Genomic DNA, 12419 nt, shown 5'->3' on the forward strand with positions numbered 1-12419 from the left:
CTTTAAGTGCTGAGACCAAAGCTCCTGTCTCGTTATCGCGGGGCTAGAATTGCTGCAATATTTCACTTCCAGCAGGTGATTGACTGCAAAGAGGGGAAACAAAGCACTAACCTATTTCCTCTGGCACGCTGGGTTTTTCCTTACGCACTTCCCTGTGCAGCCTGGGCTCTCTCAGCTGCTCCTGCTCCCAGACCAGAGGGTTTTTAACCTCCTGCTCCTGCCTCTCCCCCTCAAAAAAAGAAAAGCCCAATAAAAGGGAATGTCCCCTTGGGTGTCTTTTGTTGAGACCACAGCGTGGTCGGGCCTTTCCCAATGGGAATGCAGCCTGTCAGTGCCTCGTCACCTCTTTAATGTGCTTCTATTTACTGCCATAATCAGCCCCCCCCCGCCCCAAAGGCACGGCTGAGCCGCCGCTCTTAAGTATAATTGTCATTGTGACAGGTCCATTGTGGGGGAGAAAATTTGTGCCTTTCAGAGCTGCCTCTCTGATAAAGAGCAGCAGGAAAATTGGAAATTAATCCCCTGGCTCGAGACTGACGCGGGGACCGGGGGGTCGCTCCCCTCCCAAGGCTGGTCCCGGGGCCACAGCCACCTTGTCCTCCCGTGTCCCCCGTTGGAATCGAGAAAGGAAACACACTCACTGCTCTGTCATTTGTTCCTCCCCACAGATTCACCTGCCGTGGATGTGTTGTGTTCCCACTGGGAACACCCACCCGTGCGTGGACCCCCTGGATCTCCACAGGGCAGGGACCTCTTCTAGGCTGAGCCTGGGACCACTGGGAAGGTGCGTGGGACCCACTGGGAAAGGTGAGAGGGACACAAAGGGAAAGGGAAAGGAATGTGGGACCCACAGGAAGATGCTGCACAGCTCTGGTCACAGGGAGGTTAATTCCCTCCTGCCCCCCAGCTCTTGGGGGATCCCTTTTGGTGGCAACTCTTGGATGTTCCTCGCTGAAGAACAAGAGGAACCCGTCCTCCTCAGGGGACTTGGGCTGAAGCTCTGCCCTCCGGGCACGGCTGTGCAACCTCAAATGGTGGTACTTTTTAATTAAAGGCTAATTGCCACAAGGTCTCAGCAGTGCTCGTGCTACCAGGGCACCAACTGCAGTCCCCTTACAACCCTCATCTCAACTGTTTATTGCTGTATGAGGAAAGCAGCATTGGAGTATCTCGTAATCCCAGGCGTCAGATGGATCTGGGAGACAAAGTTTGATGAAATTCGATTTCTCTGTTGGTTTTCCTCTTTCCAACCTCTGCCTGGCTACAGCTGAGCACAAAAAACCCCCTCAGCTGAGAAGTTTTTATAGTTGCACCAAAATCTCTAAAACAGCTTCTCCTAAAATATTCAGGCTTTGACACCGGTGTGAGGGACCGGGGAGCTCTGGTGTTTGGGAGCTGAGTGTGGACACGGATGTGCAGGACACCCCCAGCACCGAAACCCCTGTGAGCACGGGGGTGAAAATGGGAATTAAACCAGGTCCTGGGAGGTCCCCCCGAGGTGGGAGCGAGCCAGGCTGGGCTGGTCCCCGTGCCACCCCATGCCACCAACCCTCATCCTGCCATTGCTGTGGGTACAGCATCTCCCTCTCCTCTGCCTCGGCTCCTAGGGCTGGATGGGGATGGTTACGACCCCCCCATCCCTCTCCTCCTCACTTCTCAGGAGGGGAAGTTTCTTCTTTCGCCCAGCCTTGCTTTCAATGTAACTGCTCTCTGCTTCCCCGTAGAAAATTGCAAATAGATTCTTCCAGCTGCTTTATTCCAACACCAGGTTAATTCCTTTCCTTGGGACTTTACCACACCGTGGTGGGTGAGGAGGAGGAAGGTGCTGAGGAGCTCCTCCAAGCTCTGGGTGATTCCCCTGGGGCTTCCTCCAGTCCAGAGCAAGGGAAAAAATAACTTTAAAATCAAGGTAGTGGAACCCAGCACGACATTTTTATTTATTTCAGTGTTTTCATGATTTATTAACTCCAAAGTAAATCAGGGACATTTCTTGCATGATATTTTTGTATTTTGTATCACAGCAGCATCCTGCACACCCCATTGGGAGTAAGAGTCTATGATCTAGGAATAATAAAGCAGAGTTCAGGGCTTTGCAGTCTCCGTTGGGGAGATACAGCAGCTCTGGCCGGGACACAGTGAAAAGGGATGACAGTGAAAATAATGAGAACATGTCGTTTGCAGCGCGTGTAATTATGAGCCTTCTGGATATTTTATTTTCGTGACGCAGAAGACAAAGAAATCATAAAGCATCAATGAAAACCGGCAGCAGTTTCCCTCTGCTGGCGCGGCGGCGGTTGCTCTTCCAGAATGATTTGAAGTTTACATTTTTCAGGGTAAATTTGGGGCAAGAAGAAAGGGTATTACATGGTATTTCTGCCCCCCTTCGCAGCTGCCTTCTCGCAGAGCCCGGCAGTGGGATGAAATGAGATTATGAATGGGTAAACTTATTGGGAATGCTTAATTTCTTTAAAGTGATTATTTGCTTCCAAATCTTCTCTGCTGGGCTGGAAACGTTCGCTGGTGGATAAAGAGGTGGAGAAGCTCAGAAGGAAACGAAAGAAAACAGGGGAGTTTTTTTGGCACAATGAATGTTTCACGAGTCGGGTGCCTTCTCAGATGTTCTGAGCTGAGGTGTGGAACCAACCTTGGTGCCCATCCAGCGTGTGTCCCCCCCAGGAAGGGCAGGAGAACCACCACCAGAGAGACATCAAACACAGTCGAGGCTGGAGCCACCACCACCAGAATGCTCCCAGAGTGAAACCATTTTAGATGGGTTTTTTTAATAGAAAAGTTGATGTCTCCATCAGCCAGGGCTGGAGCCCACCACCACCAGAATGCTCCCAGAGTGAAACCATTTTAGATGGGTTTTTTTAATAGAAAAAAAAAGAGAAAGAAGTAAAATCCCTGCACATTATCTAAGGCTGCTTTGGAGTCCAGAGGGGGGTGAGGTTTCTCCACGTCCCTCCTCAGGAAGGGGCTGGGGGCAGAAGGACCTGCCTCCCCCCCACGGACACGGGCGCAGACAAAACCCGCCAAGATCTGATAATAAAATCTGTTTGGAACAGCTGTCTGCTGACAAGTATAATAAACTGTATTAATGGTGTCATTATTATTCCCTAATTAAAAGCTAATAACTAAGAGTTAATTGCCTTTAAAAGATGAAGCAGCGCTATGGCAGGGATTTATCTCTGTTTTTCTTTGCTTGCCTGGCTGTGGTGATATTTTCAGGCTAATTAATTGAATCAAATCTTACTGAAAACTAATAATCTCTCTGTGTCGATTCAACCAATTGAATTAAAAGGTGTTCGCTGGTGGGTTTGGTTTAAAAAAAAAATAATCTAGGTGTGCTCTTTGCAACTCCTTACCTGGGGTGCTGCTCCTCGGCGGGGCTGAGGGTGGCCCCGGGCACAGAGACTCCTGGTGGGAAAGTGTTTTATGGAGAAAATTGTTCCCTGATGTTAAGAGGAGGGAACTGGAGTTTTTTAGGAGCTGGAGGAATCCCACGGCCTCTGACGTGGTTGTTGTGAGTACCTGGTCTAGTGTAGATGGACATGAAGCACCTGCAGCTTTGATAAATGGATTTATCCAGCAAAAAAAAAAATAAAACTAGACAGGGATCCTGAGGTTTTTCTCTTTGGATGTTAATTAGGATTTTTGATTGGAGTGCAGGATGAAGTGTTGTTTGAGGATCTGATTTTTTTTCATCTAATGGGCAAGAAGCTGGGCCCATGTGCAGGCAGGGGGGCTTCTGCTGCCCCCCAATTCCCCCCACTGCTGCTGCCCCCCGTGGGGCTGTGCTCGGGGGGCAGGGATGGCCACAGGCCTGGAGCTCTGGGGAGATTCGCAGGGATTCCATTTTTTCTCTCCTACCTCAAAATTCTCATCCCTGCCCCAAAAAGTAACACTTCAGCATCCTCCTTATGAGCTCCTGACAGTCGGGTGATGGTAATTGAAAGGAACCAAATGTTCTCTTTGGAAGTTCACTTTATCAGTGTTAATCTTCTACGTGGAGTGATTTTATTAAAGTTCCCAAAAGAATAAACTGTAAATTCATTAGTGCCCATTTTGGACCGCACCCACCCTCATTTTGGGTAAAAAAAGAGATTAGAAGTCATCTGGGCTCCGTGATAATTAAAAAGAAGATGCTCAAACATAATTCTTAATTAAACAGTAATGAGATAAGAACTTGTGTAGTCTGCTTTTAGTCTGGTGGAAAGATGCAGAGGTTCCCATTGTAATTATGTGATTTATGATCTTCCACACAAAGATGTAATTAGTTTCCCCCCCCCCTTTTTTTGAATTTAGACATTATTTAGATAAAAAATTGTGCGGCAATTTGAATCAGCTTTTCCTGGTGGAATAGTAATTTGTTTTGATTTATCTTTAGGTTTCAACCTAAACAATTCCTCTGTAGCTAAGAGGTGAGGTCCTCAAATGCAAAAACTGCTCCTGCCGTCCATGTCTGAGAGCCCCCAGGAGGGGGGGAGGTTGTTGGATTCAATGGGGTGGAACTGGGAGGTGTGGAGTGAGATGTTTGAGGCCGAGACATGGTGGAAACATTTTTTTTCTTGCTTAAAAAGGTGAAATTTGTTATTTCCAGATGATACCTGTGGAACGCCGATGATCTGCCGTAGTCATTGGATCCGTTTGTCTCTCACCCGGAGCTGAGCGAGCCCTCAGGGAGAGTCTGCAAATGGTCCCTGGGGGCTGAACACATGGAAATACTAAAACCACGCACGTGTCTGTGCTCTGAACAGCGTTCTGCTCCGCAGGGAACACACCAAAGGTGAGCACGTTCTTTACAATTGTTTTGGTTAAAGGCTGCTTTGCCTCCGCTGGTGAAACTCCGCTCTCTCGGACACACCTTGTCCCAAGTTCACCTAATCCCGTATCATAGAATAGTATAGATTGGAAGGGACCTTAAAGATCATCTCATTCCAACCCCCTGCCCTGGGCAGGGACACCTCCCACCACACCAGGTTGCTCCAAGCCCCCTCCAACCTGCCCTTGAACCCCTCCAGGGATGGGGCAGCCACAGCTTCTCTGCCCAACCTGGGCCAGGCTCTCACCACCCTCACACCAAACAAGCTCTTCCCCACATCTCAGCTCCATCTCCCCTCTTTCAGGGTCAAACCCTTCCCCCTCGTCCTAGGGCTCCCCTCCCTGATCCAGAGTCCCTCCCCAGCTTTCCTGGAACCCTTTGAGGGACTGGAAGGGGCTCCAAGGTCTCCCTGGAGCCTTCTCTTCTCCAGGCTGAACTCTCTCAGCCCCCACTCCCAGCAGAGGTGCATCATCTGCTGAGTCATGAGGCCCCACCTGCCTTCCTTGGTGGTGGCACAGATGGTTTCTCTCTGCTTAACCTGGCCGACCAGACCTTGGGGACAAGGAGACACCCCCTCCTGCCACACCACGGCCATGGGATTTCATCAGTCCCTTCTGGCACTTTCTCAGCTTGGTTATGAATATTGTTTGCAGTAATTGCCCCGTCACCTCTGAGCCCTGTTCTTCAGCAGAAATGTCCCTCCTTTCCTGGGGAACAGCAGAACATCTCCACCTGCCAGACAAACACTTCTGTGAGTGTTGTTAAAGTGTCTGGGAGCCTGAGGAGCATCTTTGGAACAAAGCAGCCTCCAAAGCTGAGAATGTGAGGGTCAACAAACAGTTTCCCTTTAATTTTGGAAGTGCAGTTTTCTGGGAACTGTGTTCCTAAACATTTTTAAGATCCTTTCTTTTGTGTGACAGCTGTAGCAGATTTTCTCTTTCAGAGCAGGGAAGCACATTAATTCTTTTGTTTGAGGCCAGGAAGGGGCCGTTAGACCCACCCAGCTGTTCTGCTGCCCCAATCACACACCTGATGCCACTTTCTGCTCCTGCTTTGCTCCAGGTCCTTGCTTTGTCCTTCACTTGGTGGTGCAGGGGTGGCCAGGCAGGACCATGGCAGGGGTTTAGCGTCATGGAGAGGCTTCTTTTTCCCCATGGATGGAGGTGAGCTGGAGCAGGTGAAGCTCAGGCGTGTTTGTGTGGTGGATCTGCAGCTCCAGGTACTGTTTGTTTCTTGGCAATAGTCCTCCAAACGCGCTTTACTTTGGTGTCACTCCCTTCTTCCCCCTCCATCTTCTCCTGAGGCATTTTGAAGTGCCGGAGCACCAGCTTCATGAAGCTGTAATGGGGTTTTGGTGGGGTGGTGGAAAAGCTTATGTAGATCTAGCTCTGTCCCAGAGGTGGTGGTGGTGGCCACATGGCAACCAGGGACCCCCCAGGGCAATCTCAGGTGGAAAATGGGGCTCCAGGAGATGGAGGAGCACAGCCCCCCTCACCCTGCCTGCAGCTCATGGGAAGCTGGCACTGCTTCTCCAGAGGTAACTCCTCAGCATCTTCTCCTAAAAATATCCCTTGGGTAATATCTGCAGGGCACACAGTGGGGTTTTTTTTATCATTTGCATTTCTTTTTTCCATTTGCATTGTATTTCTGGCTGTGTGGTTCAGCGAGCTGCCGTGTGCCTCGACTGTCAGCTCCGGGCTGGTCTGTAGGAAGGATTTGCACCTCACCCCCGAGGCAAATGCTCCTCCAGCTTCAGTTCATTGTAGTGTTTGGGAGGAAGGGAAGATGGATGTGTGTGATACTGAAACTTCACCATCTCTTCCTCCCCCACATTTTGGGAGAATACACATAAATCTCTGCTGTGTCCTCTTCTGTCTGTTAAATGTAATGGTATGGAAGATGTTATTTTGGCTTTATCTATTTTAAAATGATTGTATGGATTAACAAACCAAGCAGGAGGTCTCTGCTGCTGTTTAACCTGGTGTCACTATGTCCTTTTGAAGGACTCGCTTGTTTGTGTTTCTGCTTTTCCAGATGTTGACAGTAACGCTGGAGGTGTCAGCCCGTCCTGTTTGGAATAACAGCTTGGTGGGGCTTGGAACATGGTGGAGATGCCTTCAAAAGATCTGGCCTTGTTGAGGTGTCTTGATACGGTTGTGCGGTGATGAGTGGTGTTAGGAAGCCATGGTCAGGTTTTCTTAAGAAAAGTCCCTTTGGTGTCTGGCAGAAATGGGGTAGGGTGCTGTAAGGGATTGAATTAAAAATAGGAACCACAAATGCGTGTTTCCACTGGATTTCTGTGTCTGTCCCTTGTTGGTGTTTGGGTTTGGCCGAGGGAAGTGGAGGAAGTTGCTCGGTCCCATCCCAGCTGCTCTGGAATGGTCTCACAGCTCCTCTTTACCCACCCTGTCTTTAAAAGTGGGATTTCTAGGTATTTTAATGGTCAGTCCTGGGAATTCAGGAGCTCAAGCGGAGCCTGGGAGCTCTGTTGTCCCCAGGCCATGGAATGGGAGCCATTGGCATTGGTGCTGCCTCCTCCAGGCACCTCCACTGACCAGGAGACAGCACCAGAGCCACCCCACCCTCCTTCTCCTGAGGCTTAACACATAGGAAGACACCTCCTCGGCCTTCAACGGGGCATTTATTGCCCTAAAGAAGACAAAATGTGTATATTTGGAATGAGTCTGGGTTGTTCTTTGGCCACAGAAACACCGGGGTGCCGTCCCCATCTGTGCTGTGGGGCCGTTGCTGGTTCTACTGGGCAGTGCTGGGCTCTCCTGGCCAGAAAGAGCTGGGAGGAGGGTCTGGTGGAAGCAAAACCTGAATTAATAACATTTAGCAATTTCCTGAACAACACCTTACATGCGGCTCAGGCAGAATGTTATGTATTTAAAGAAAAAGAGGGGCTTTTTGTTTTAATCATTTGGCCACGATTTTTTTTTTTTTTTTTTGAGAGGGGTTTATTATCCTCAGTAAGCCTGGGATAAACCCCTTGTGTAACCTATTAATCTAGGATTGCCATCTGCACGTCCCCGTGGATGTATGTATCGCCATATACGGACCCAGATGGATGGAGCCCCCAACTTTCTTAATCAGGAATCTCTCGTTAACGACTGGAAGGGGATTGTGCCCGTCGGGGGCCTCCCAGAGATAAAGGGGTGATGAGATGGCAGCGTGGGGGGTTGATCTCCCTGCAAATTGCAAAGGGATCTGGAGTTGTCACCTACAGAGAGATAAAGAGGTGACAGAAAACCAGGCAGATTAACGATGGGTTGGGATGAGTCCGTTAAATGGTTGGAGAGAGCATGGGGTGGATCTGTGGAATGTAGCGCTGCTCTTCGGGCTCCAGCCACCTCCCTGGCTTTGAAACCATCTAGTAATTTGATTTGATTGTGAATATTTAATGCAAACACAAGAGGCAGACACCGTCTGTGCATGGGTGAGGTCTAAAGTAATGGCCGCCTTGTTTTAACGACTTGTGGCTGCCTGGTTATGCCCTGGTCACCAGGATGGTGTCATCTTCAGCTTCTTCATAATTCTCTATTCTTTATCTGCCACATCCTAAACGTGACTTTAAAATACATGCTCCCCCTTCCACCCAGAGATGTTTTAAATAACAGTAAAAGCAGAGGGGCTGTGCCCCACAAAGCCTTGCTCCCACGCTGGTCAGGAATGAAGCCATCTCCTTCCCGAGGCTGCTCCATCCCTCTGGAACCATCCCCAACAAGAAATGACAGGTCAAAGCAAAAGCAACATTTGAGATTCAAACTCAGATTTGTCTTTTGGGTCTCCCCTGTGGGCAGAGCTGGGTCCCATCCTGCTTTAGCCGAGAGGTCGGTGTGTGCGGGGTGAGCCAAGCGTTACTGTCCTGCTGCCCCGGGAGGGATGGATTTGGAGGTCAGGATGGGCAGTGAGGTCCAAGGACCATCCTTGGAGTCCAAGGTGTGGGGTGGTGCTGTCAGCGTGCCAGTGTAAGGGGGTTTCTTTAGTGATGGAGGTTCCTCTCCAGGGCAACGGGGTGTCTGGCTTTATGGGAAGAGCCCCATGGACCTGGGATGGCTCCGGTTGTGCTGGGAGTCGGTGTTGGCCAAGCTGAGGGCAGAGCCAAGAACGGGAAGGATGTGAGCAGTCGGTGGAAGAAGGTGGTAGCCAGGGGTTGGCTTCTCCTTTGGACCCTGCAGAAGTGATGGAAGCTCAGAGAGGAGGAGGGAAAGCTGTGACAGTTCTTGGGCTGTGGCTTCCGTTGTGCTCCAACGTGGGATTTGCTCTGGAAAGGAGAGGGGGGGGTTGTGGGCACAGAGATGGGGCAGTGACATGTCCGTCCAGGTGTCTGTTGTGACAATAAAAGTTATGGGACTTGTTGTGGTTTCCTTCTTAGGAGATCTGGGAGCAGTCTCCACATATCCCTTTCTCAGTGGATGAACTTGTTGAAGCAGTAAGACAATTTTCTCGGCGCCTACGAGGGTATTTACTTTTTCCATTTCAATTCTACATCTGTTCAGTTACTGACTTGGAATTTGCAACCATCTTATTTAGGAGAAGGAATTGATTTCTCATTCTGTTACTGCTTCTCTTGGTATAATTAAAACACATTGCAACATGAAGAATTTCTCCTGGCCTGGGAACTGGTTTGCCACTTGGGTAATTCTATAAACCAAGAAAGGCTTTTCCTTTTCCTCTGGAATGTAAATTATGGTTACATCTACTTTAAAGTCTTTGTTCTGCTGCAGGGGACGGAGGGGGCTCTTGGTTTGGGTTTGTGCAGAGGCGTAGGGGCTTTGCAAACCCATCCCTGAGGGATCTGGCATCCAGGCCGTTGCAAATTAAGACTGATGAACGAGCTGGTTTTGCCCAGCGTGGTGGAAATGGGAACTGGGACGAGCTGGGTCCCTCCAAGCCCTGGAGAAGGGCTTTCTTCTGCCCGGTGCCATCCTCCCTGCTCTGAGCTGACCCTCTGGCCCATCACTGCTGGGACCCACAGCTTCACGTGGCAGCACCAGGTTGGCTGGGGTGGTCCAGGTGCCCCTCGTGGCCCTGGCAGGATGTCCCCCTGCAGAGAGAGGGAGGGACATGGACTGAGGTGACCAGGCTGGAGCTGCAGGGAGGGGTTGGGACATGCCATGATGTGGTCTGGGGTCTGCAGGTGGCCCTGGCAAGGGGGTCTTGGGGCTTGGTGGCCTTCCAGCAGCTGTGCTTGAGCAGAAAAAGAGTAATTCAGGATTGACCTTTGGATGTAGCAGAAATAGAGTTATGTTAGAGGAAGGGGACAGGAGGAGGGCTTGGAGGCATTTATTAAACTGTGAAAAGGGTTGGTGCAGGATTTGCATATAAATGATGTCAGAAATGCCTTGAGATCCACCTGCTCTTGATCAGGGAGGGGAGCCGTAGGACAAGGGGGAAGGGTTTGACCCTGAAAGAGGGGAGATGGAGCTGAGATGTGGGGAAGAACTTGTTTGGTGTGAGGGTGGTGAGAGCCTGGCCCAGGTTGCCCAGAGAAGCTGTGTCTGCCCCATCCCTGGAGGGGTTCAAGGGCAGGTTGGAGGGGGCTTGGAGCAACCTGGTCTGGTGGGAGGTGTCCCTGCCCAGGGCAGGGGGTGGCACTGGGTGGTAGGACCAGGGTCAGCTCTGAATCCTGCTGGAGCTGCTCCTGGCCAAATCTGCTGCTGTGGGTACTGCTCCTCGGAGCAAACACTGAAATACACCCTGGACACTCTCCGTAAGGAAACCCGGGCCGTAGGCTGTCCTGGAGGGATGGATTAGTCTCCCTTCTCAATGTCTCTCTCACCTTTAATAATAGAGGGCTCTGCAGGTGAGATTCCCTCTGTGCTTTAACCCTGATCCTCTGTAAGGAATCATATCTGTGTAGATCTAGAGCCCTGGTGACAGTCCTCTTCTGTAAGTATATTGCTTGCAATGATTTACTCCTTCCAGCATGTGCATCATCCCTGCTGAACGTGCTGCAGAGCTGTCTCTTGGAGCTCATATTAAAGAAAAAGAAGAGCGAGACAGAGAGATTAAAATAGACCCTTGGATCAATAAGAAACAAGAGCTTTTCCTACTGCCCTGCTGAAAATGGGCATTAATGGACCATCACTTAGTGTTTAATTAAAATAAAAGGAAAGTGAGTGTGTGCCAGGTCTCAGGCTGGTGCTCTCTGGCAGAGCAAGCCCTGAAAGACTTGAGTTTGTAGCAAAAAAACTCGGATTTCATTTGCTCTTTGCAAATGCTGGGTGCAGCCAGGGTGGACCACGCAGGTCCCACAGCCTGGAGTCATTTCTGCTCAATCACAGCAGGGACACAGCGCTCCGTCGCCTTCAGAAACCAGTCAGAATGTCCAGTCAGCAGTTTATGAGCACCAGTAAAAGGCAGCGTCAATGGGACTCTTAGGGGTGGGTTTTTCAGTGTGTTCCTGGTGCTGAGGTTGTCCTGCCCTAAAGCAGAGCCCCAGCATCAGACCCCACGGGTCATCGGGTCTGATAAAACCGATCTGAAAAGCTTTGCAGCGTGAATTACACTGAGCTGAGTCAAGTGTTCCAGCCAGGAGGCTTTTGTGGAGCCAAAATCAGGTCTCTGCAGGTTCTCCTTATCCCTCTTCACCCTTAGGAGCTTGTATCTGCTCTTTGCTTACGGTCCTTGTGGCTTTCCTGCTGTGAGCAGGTGTCTTAGGTATCTAAAACCACAAAGACCAGTGCAGTTTGGCTCAGACGGTCTGAGTCAGCCCCTGCTGAGCCCTGAGCAATGGCTTTCTTTTTCTTTTTTCCCCCCAGAACACTGAGGGGTTTTTTGGTCACCTGTGGCCCATCCAAACCAGTTGTCTCTGCCTGTTCTGGCTGCAGGGAAGCACAGAGGTATTTCCTGGGGTCTCAGTTCCCTTCCTTGTCAGCGGGGGTTTCTCGGAATGGCCGAATCAGGACACCTCAGATGGGTTTTTCTGTGTCAGATTCATCCTCCAGAGCGTTCCAGTGCATCCCAGTGCATCCATTGTTGGGTGAGGATGGAGGGCTCTGCTGCCTCTTCCCATGTGCTCATCCTGACCTTGTCCCTCTGAGCAGGGGGGCACGTTGGTTACTGCTGCTCCAGACTCCGTTTAAGTTTCTCCTCGTGTATTTGAAGCTTTGCAGGGAGGGAAGCAGTGGAAATGGGAAGGCAGTGATGGTAATGGGGTTTTCTGGGCAATGACACTCGTGTTTCTTGACCTTCCAAGAGGAGCCGTTGTGGGACCATCACTGCTGCTGCAGTCTCAGGGTGGGCTCAGAGTTGGTGTTAAGTCTTTGCAGCTTCTATAAGCTTTACTCTTGTGCTGAGGTTCCATTTTGTGTTTGTGTCTCTGACTGGCTTCCTGCTGCATCAGTCGGGGTTTTTTGGAAAGATTCACTTAGTCCCCAGCTGTTGTTCCAATTCTCTTTGTCACTCACCTTCCCCGGCGCCGGGTGGTTTTTATTTCTGTTCCGTGAGGGGTTTGTGTCTCGACAGGAGGGACGGTCACGTCAGCTCAAAAAAGGGATAGACCAGAAATAAGAGACTGGGGAGCGGGATGAGTGATCAGCGTCAGGGAGAGACAGGAATAGTATTGCTGAGCGTGCAGGAGACCAGGGAG

Source organism: Calidris pugnax, unplaced genomic scaffold (assembly GCF_001431845.1).
Source record: "Calidris pugnax isolate Ruff unplaced genomic scaffold, ASM143184v1 scaffold199, whole genome shotgun sequence".
Classification (NCBI taxonomy): Eukaryota; Metazoa; Chordata; class Aves; order Charadriiformes; family Scolopacidae; genus Calidris; species Calidris pugnax.